At 40.5% G+C, this 7,912-nt stretch overlaps 1 long non-coding RNA gene across 2 annotated transcripts in view; it reads right to left on the bottom strand.

The window, feature by feature from the left end:
• Nucleotides 1-482: 482 nt before the first annotated feature.
• Nucleotides 483-7,912, bottom strand: part of LOC141058798 (uncharacterized) — a 100,931-nt gene continuing 93,501 nt past the window's right edge. For both annotated transcript variants that reach the window (XR_012222318.1, XR_012222319.1), the window contains exons 3-4: nt 1,000-1,040; nt 483-846 (exon numbers count right to left, since the gene is read on the bottom strand). This is a non-coding gene — a long non-coding RNA (uncharacterized lncRNA). The remainder of the gene's footprint in view (nt 847-999; nt 1,041-7,912) is intronic.

The following is a 7,912-nucleotide window of genomic DNA, read 5'->3' as shown; positions in this document are numbered from 1 at the left end:
CAGATAGTCCAGCCAATATAGATAAAAACTTTTTCGAAATATTAGTTTGTAGCATTTTTACAGAATGAGCAGTTGGCCATCAATTATCTAATGTATATGGTCACCTTGAGACGTTTCCTTGGATTAATCCTGCCTGTACAACGGAGATATTTATCCTTAGATCATTGGTAGGTCACACTTATTTTAGTTGCATCAGCAAATAATCTTGTGTGTTTGACCACAAAAAGACTGTAGAGATAGTTATCAAATTTTACCAAATTTAGCCGGCATCATCACAGTACGGTAATGGTGTAGCGCTCTACACTTCTCTCATACTCCTTCCTTTCCAAATCATTTTAATTGGCCATTGCGTTACGATATCTCTGTAGCATGCCGCAGCCATCCAGTTGGAGGTTGCCACATTTATAGATCCACTAATGATCTGCAGATAAATATGTCATGTCTGTGGCCAGCTCCTATTTATAAGATATTAGAACATAGCAAAATGAATACGGTATTTATTGGGGAAAAGCCCTTTAAAGAAGCACTCCTCCTTCTCCCATCAAAATGTTTATCTTCTTAATATATTGCAGTCATCATATTATTCAGCACTGGGCACTTACAGTTGCTCATTTTGCCTTTCTACCAAGCTAATTCTTCTCTTTTCCATTAGGTTTATTACATCAGGTGATTAAAAACTGACAAGCTCAATCTTTCTATACTCTACATAGAAACAGGAGGTCAGTTTTCCCAGTATGAGTCATAAGTCATTGCAAAAGTCCTGGGCAGTGGGAGGAACGGAGTAGCTGTATCAGGAGTTGAAGAGGGGGATGATAAAGGCAGGTACAATAGACTTCCTGTTATTACCTATAACGGAGTAAAGCGGAGATTTAGCTGGGTAGAAAGGCAAAATGAGCAATTGTAAGTACACAGTGCTATGTAATATGATGATTACAATTTATTTGAGGATAAAAACTTTAATGGCGGGCTTGCTTAAGAACATATTTGTGTTATCTTTACCTGAAGTCTGCTTTATAACAGCATTTGATGTCCTTTATGAGCTAGAAAGACAAAAAAATGCCTTTAAACAATCTGTTCCTTTATGGGTTTATTCAAGATCATTTCCTTCTTTTATACATTTTTTTTCTCTAAGCTTTTACAAAAACAAAATGAAATCCGCCCGGGCATCGCTCTGCACGTCTCCACAAACGTGCTGATTCCACTCCTGCAGACAGCTATTTCTGTCGGACATATGGTGGAAACATGTATATAGTGAACCTGTCATGGTATTTTAACAAATGGATTATTGTCATTTGACATTTTGTCTTCCGTCTGCTCGATGCCCTTTTCTCCGCGCAAGAAAGATGTTTCAAAGCCCAATACTTCATAGACCCATAGTCTATTTTTACTTGCTTAAAAGGTTTAGACCTGAACCGAAGATTATAAGAGTCTTTTGGAACTTCACAAGAGAAAAGAAAAAGACAGAAAGTGTTTTGTACATTGAGTCGGTTCCATCTAAGTGTCGCAAACAAATAACAGCGTTTTGTTGAGGTTCGCGCAGCTGTCTATCAGTTTGATATCCAGCTTCTTTCAACATCAGTCTTCTAAAGCCACAGATAAAATACTGAACTCAACGCAATTTCATTTTTTTTTTAATCTAATAAACTGGAAAAAATTCACCTCAATTAAACATTGACGTTAATCATGCATTTGTGCACCAATTTTTAAGATTGCAACATTCGGCACCACGACGCTGTGGGGAGAGAAGACACAGTTAAACCTTCTCTGGACCTTGATGTATCTTCCTCTAAAGTTTACTGTAGACATAAGGTGGAAACCAGTTGCCAGCTGTCGGTTGTGGTCCATAGCATGATCAACATACACGACCATGAAAATGAAAAGATAAGTCACCACTGTGGTTGTGCTGGTCTAACATCTGATCGATTACAAGCTAAAGAGAACCAACTACTGGTGGGAAATCCCAAAATGATGGCAAATCATGTTGACTGTATTTTGGCAGTTGGGAAAGAACATGACTAATTATTGGCCATCAATTAGAAATAGTTAGAATTGATGATCTTGGCTGCCAAGTTACCAAAAATCACAGAGCTCCAGTCCACATCAGGACTGCAATTGGGTAAGGAAAATGGCAACTTCAACTCTTCTTCTTCAGTTTGGCCAAGAGTAGATTTGTACGGGAGGAGTTTTATATCTTTGGCATGCCTACTAGACAAACTATAAAAATGTGATCTGTGCCCACTGGGTCCTCACTGATCCAATGGACAAAAGGACACTATTCTAGTTTTCAGTCCATCTAGCTATGCATACACTGTTCACGAGTTGTATGGTCTCACCTTTTGACAGACCTAAATTCTGACGTAATAATGGGACCCAACTATAGCTTGGTACAGAAGATGGCAAACCTATCTCAAGATGGTCAGTTTATGATGGAATTGCAAACTTTAATAAAGCACACGGCCAAAATCATACTCGTTGCTTCAGCTTTAAATCTGTATCGAACGCATTGCTAATTATTACATGTGCTTATTCATGGCATCAAGTGATTGAAAAATGTTAGATATGAATTTGTTGTTTTATTGAAGTTTTGTCACGACACAGCTGTTGGGTGACCCAGGACCAGGGGCTCTTTTCCTGTCCCTAACACTAGGGGGCGCCCTAGCTCACCCTGCTCCCCGTTATTCTTCAGCTGGCGAAGATGCTGGGGCCTCCGCCCTTGCCTTATCTCTTAAGTTATCCCTCCGTCTGTTCTCTTCCCCCACCCAGGGAAGAGGGAGTGCTACTGTGCACCTTAGTACACCAACCCGACAAACAAGGCAACACAGACAAGAGTTAACAGAAAATTTCAGGCATACAAAATATTGACTCACATATAACAGAGGAATCCACCAGGGTGTGCAGGAAGGGAAAAAAAATTAAAATAGAGAAGGATAAGGAATTACCGCGTGTACAAACCAAGCAATAGTCACTAATAACTCCTCCAACTCTCCTTCTCATACCAACTCCCTTCCCTCCGTTAGCCATGCAGGAACAAAGCTAGCTCTGATGAGGATTAATAATAGAGCCCAGATTATAAGGAAAAAGGAGCAGCTAACCGAGCACAGGGATTTCCAACATGGCCGATTAACCCCTGTTCTGCCAGAAGAAATAAACATATTCAATATGATGGAGAAGTGATTCTTCTCCACGCCGGAGTAGATGCAATCAGACACTGCGGTCCTCTGGCTCCACAATGCCGCGGTAACCCCGTGACAAAGTTATAGTAAAGCTGAAGCATCAAGAACAATCGAGGCTGAATGTGGGAATAAAAGTTGATACTTTGAATATGAGAATTGGTGTGCTAGAAAGCGGAGTCCGTGCACCTGCTAAAAAGGGATGGATATCTGCAAGTAGCGGAGGTTTTTTTACTAATTCATGGGAAGTTTATGATGACCATGTAAATAATTTCTAGTAGGCCAAAAATACCACATTTTGTGGAATATAACTAAGGAAATCCTTGGACTATGGTGTACTGTGGTGTGTGCCTGGAGCAAGCAGCTCAAACTAAACCCATAACAAGAGGCCAATGGGTGCCCGATTCTGCAGATGAAAAAAAGTATTGCCTCCACAATGGTCAAGGCACTGCCCATATAACATGATTAGAATAAAACCTACCTTTTCCCAATCTTAGAGAGCCATTAACAAAAAATGCTGCAAATGTAATTGAATGGTGGAACCTAGACTGTCTTTAATATTTTTTGCATTGTATCTATTAGAATGCACTTTACTTTACCGAGGTCTTCTAAATGTAGTAAAGGCTGAAAAAACTATGGTATTCCACATAGGATACAGATCTTTGATAACACAGAAGTCGGGTGTAAGTTGGAGGAGCATGAAGTAGAAATGTAACACCAAAGGGACAAATCATTGGGTCATGCTCCACCCCCAAGTCCCAAAGTAACGTGATGCGGGGCGGTAGCTGTGGGCAAGGTACTCATCTCTTGCTACTCAGAAGGTTATATGAAAGTTGAGGTCTTGGTTGGGTGTGTGAACTTGTGCTGTGAGGGCGCTACCCCTGTGCAGACCGCATGAAACAGTCTCTGAATTGCCAGGACCGGGTGTTTGGCAGTTCAACAAGGAATACCACCAGTTAAAGATAAGCTTTTTACTCAACGATAACTGGGAAAGGATTATACGAGTATACAGGAGATAGCGTGCACATATCTTGATGGATATTTCTTTCAGCTCAAAGAGCATTTTTCTCACACAAATTCCTTCCTCTCTTCTCTTTCTTGTCCTTTGTTTTCACTTTTATCTTTACTTGTCCTCTATATTCACCGTTTCCCATTACTTCACCACAATCCAGCTCAACACTACAGTTCAGCTTTTCAAGAGTCCTAAACTCCACCCGCGGTTCCGTGTCTCCTTTCCCATTAGGGGATTTATGGGGCCACTGTGGATGGTAATTATCTTCTCTAGTGCTGACACTCTGGAACTCCTAAGCGGGGCGCTCTAGTCATTTCACGTACTCAGTCCTGTCTAGGTCCGATACCTTCAGGAGTTATAAACTCTGGGTCTTAGTGCAAGGCATACTCTGCTAGGTCCCATCTCTGAAAAATTACTCAGTCTCTCATCACTTCTGCTCCAAATCTCTCTCTCTCTTCCTTTCGGTCTCTTACTTGGTCACCCAAAAATGCGGCACTGCTCACATTGCACCTTAGCTCCTTTCTCTAAGCACTCCAGGCCCAGTATTCTTGACAGGAAACTGTCACTTTCCCTTCACTCTACATACTCCCACTCTGGGCTAGTCCCAAACATTAACTCTCACTATCCCTACTGTCAGGCAGTTCTCATTATGAACATTATTAACATATTTAACATACATCACAATTCGCATTATACACTACGATAATTAACATTTTTTCAAGGGGGGGGAACGTGAGTTAAATATGTCCATCGCCTTACACCTACATTATTTAAAAGCAGTATCAGTTTTTCCTGGAGTGTTTCTTTAAGTATGTAAATACACACAGCTGAATAAACCACACACAACAGGTATTTATGGCCTTTGGCAAAACGTACGTAAAAATAAAGCTTCTCTTTCGATTTTTTTTTTTCAAGCTGTGTTTTCTAAATCTCTGCTTTAGAATATGTGGGTGTAAAATTTCATATCCCAAAATAAATTCTGATTGCTTTTAAAGCATAGAGAACAATCGTAGATATATACTCTTCTTTTTTTTTACTCTAAGTGAAATTGGGTCTAAGCGCCTGTTAAGCGAGCCTCGGTTACTACTATGTTGGAATTTCTTTTTATCGCTTTCCATCCTGCCTGCAGTTTTATTTGTCTATTTACGGCTTACATTGGAAAGAATAATCTGGAGACAAAAAAAAAAGGCTGTTTCTTTTACGCAGTAAATGTGAAACAACGTTCGCACCTTTGGCGACTGTGATTACAGGTTACGGTGGGAGGTGAAGATTCTCCGTTAAGGCTCTCAGGTGGGAAGTCAATTCTACCATAACTGCGCACTAAATCTAGCTCGTAAAAAATTACAAAAAGAAAGCGTCCTGCACTCTTACTTTGTCATTGAGAAACACCCATCAATTTAAGAGATTTGTAAAACATAAATGGACATCAAAAGAAAAAAAAAAAAAAAAAGGTTCCTGTTCCGAAATTGCCGCTCTATTTAAGGGGCTCGATAATTTGGTTGGGCTGCCTGCTAAGTAATTTGTAAGCATTGAGAACACGCAGATTATTGTCTACGGACAGATGGCGCATCACAGTTTATTGCCTGTTCCTTCTGTGAATTTTCAGATGTAGACCGATGTGCTTTTTTGGAAATCTTTTTTCTCGCTCCCGAAAAAAAAAAATGGTTATGTGAAACAGGCATTGGAGCACAAGAAAGAGCGCCCAGGAAAGCAGGATCTTAGGCCAGATGTGACTATTGGAAAATAAAGAAGAGTCTTAAGTATTGGAGAAGGGCGGAAGGAAACCGGTTAGGAGTATTCAGGGCCGTTTTTGCCTTTTTTGCTTGGAAACAAGAAATAAGAGAAAAGAGTCTTTACAGTGCTCAGTGATTGCATCAGAGTTGTAAAAGTTCCATTTCCGAGATGACAACAATATTGTTTTAATTTTTCTGGGATTGTTTTTTCTTTAAAATTTCAAGCCAAAATTTGGAACATTTTGGGGCCAAAAAAAAACTGAAAAGTTCTCAATTATAAATATGTCAATCGACCATATGAGTCCTTGTACCTAGTGAAAAATAGAAATTGACATATTACTGCTACTTAAGCTTTGATAACTATCTAAAAGATGCCCCATACTAGAAGTGATACTAACCACCACACCATCAGTCATAGGTATAAGATGAGCTTCTTGGGCCCCAGTGCAAAATCAGTAACCAGACTCCGCAACCCTCACCTACCACATATCATTTAGAATATTAGACTTTGGGCATCTTTTAGATTCTGTACCTACTATAATTAACCCTTTCACGACTTTGCGATTTTCCAATTTTGCGTTTTTGTTTTTTTGCTCCCCGTTCTTCCCAGAGACATACATTTTTTAAATTGTTCCATCAATATGGCCTATCAAGGGCTTGTTTTTTGCAGGACTAATTGTACTTTTGAACTACCCCATTGATTTTACCATGTAGTGTACTGGAAAATGGGGAAAAAAGTGCAATTCTACCATCTCTTTTTACTATGTTCACTAAATGCTAAAATTGACCTGACATTATGATTCTCAGGGTCATTCTGAGTTTCCAGATACCAAACAGGTCTAGGTTCTTTTTTCTGAAAGTGATGAGAAAAAAATACCAAGTTTGTAAGAAAATACAGTACAAAATCGTGCCATTAGCGATACCAAATGTGTATTCTTTTAGGGTATGTTTCCACGGTCAGTAAATGCTGCGGGTTGGCTGCTCCGTGCCACCGCAGCGTCAAACCTGCAGTGGCCAGATGTTACAGCATAGTGGATGGGATTTCTTGAAATCCCATGCCCACTACACGTGCACAGACGCCTCCGGCTAACTTGCGGAAACGGACATGCGGCGCGTCTTTACAGACCGCAGCATGTCAATTTATGTAGCGGAGACGCTCCGTCTCCGCTGCATAAATTACCCATTCACTATCATTAGATGCAGTAAAACCACATTGTCTTTCTAGTCACATGCATATTAAGTGTGGGAACGCAGCTTACTATGCATGTGTACTAATTTACATAAAAGGTGTACCTTGTTTTAGCCGGAAGTTCTAACTGTAGTTCTTGCGATGAGCTGTGCACTTTACCATCGGGGACAGGGTTATCTCCCCGATGGTCTGGAAAGACGCGCCACATGTCCGTCTCTGCGGGTGAGCTGCGGGCATTGGTGCAGGCATAGTGGGCATGGGATTTCTTGAAATCCCATCCACTGTGCTATAGCAGCTGGATGCTGCGGGTTTGAAGCTGCAGACGTACGCAGCGTCCAAACCGCAGTGTTTACTGACCGTGGGAACATACCCCAATATATCTGCAAACAGGAAATCACTTTTTTCCATCCCAGAAGTCAACTTTCAATTAGCTTAATTTCAAGTGACAAAAAAACACATGCAATGAAAAAAACACATCAAAAATGCATAAAAAATGCATGTAAAAAAACACATCAAAAACGTAGGTAACCTGCCAGTGACCTAAGATGCAGAATTGGTGCAGATTTCACCTGCGTCAAATCCTGAACAAATACTGAGCCATTCCTGATCGTGTGCACATACCCTTAGGGTATGTTCCCAAGGTCAGTATTAGGCAGCACTTTGGACGCAGCACATGTCCACTCCGTCCAAAGTGCTTCCGGCTTTTGAACGCAGGTGATTCCGCATGTGTTCATTGAACCATGCAGAATCACAGCGTTCTATACATTGTATGGGTGACTTTAACTTATCTTGTGGAGACTGAGCATCT

Source organism: Dendrobates tinctorius, unplaced genomic scaffold (assembly GCF_039654945.1).
Source record: "Dendrobates tinctorius isolate UK_male_01 unplaced genomic scaffold, ASM3965494v1 ptg000214l, whole genome shotgun sequence".
NCBI classification, from domain to species: Eukaryota; Metazoa; Chordata; class Amphibia; order Anura; family Dendrobatidae; genus Dendrobates; species Dendrobates tinctorius.
This window is presented reverse-complemented; position numbering and strand designations above follow the sequence as displayed.